Source organism: Trypanosoma theileri (genome assembly GCF_002087225.1).
Source record: "Trypanosoma theileri isolate Edinburgh chromosome Unknown TM35_Tth_49_V1, whole genome shotgun sequence".
NCBI classification, from domain to species: Eukaryota; Euglenozoa; class Kinetoplastea; order Trypanosomatida; family Trypanosomatidae; genus Trypanosoma; species Trypanosoma theileri.
In genome coordinates, this window is record NW_021639891.1 from 6,072 (window position 1) to 6,602 (window position 531).

Here is a 531-nt window from a genome sequence, read left to right on the forward strand (position 1 = left end):
AACTCACCGAGGAAGAAAAGGTGCATTTTTTTGATACGAGGCCTGGGTTGATTTAACAAAGAAACAAATTTTTTATATTTTCCTACTGAAACCACATTTTTATTTTTTCTGAGCCTTTTATCCATAAATATTCAGCCATTATTTCTCAATTCATTCTTTGTCAGATCTAGTTATGACCTTCTCTATCGAACATGCGTAGTAGAGGATCACTTCACTTCTTTCATCTTTTCTTTTTCTTTAGAGATGCCTTAGTATAGCTTAATATGCACCCTCCTTAGACCCCCAAAAATGTTCATCGTATAACAGTGGGCTTCACTATATATTCCCTCGTTGACCAATGGAGACCACATGCTTGGGATTCCAGCAATAGTTTAAAGCAAAGGAAAGATATAGAACCTTCTTCATACCACGTCTACTATATTATTTATTTGTTTTNTTTTCGTCTTACGTAAGTACTGACGCAGATATGGGCAGCTAGGGTGATGATACACGTGAATGTGCAGTAAAGCGAAAAAAGTATATAATAATACA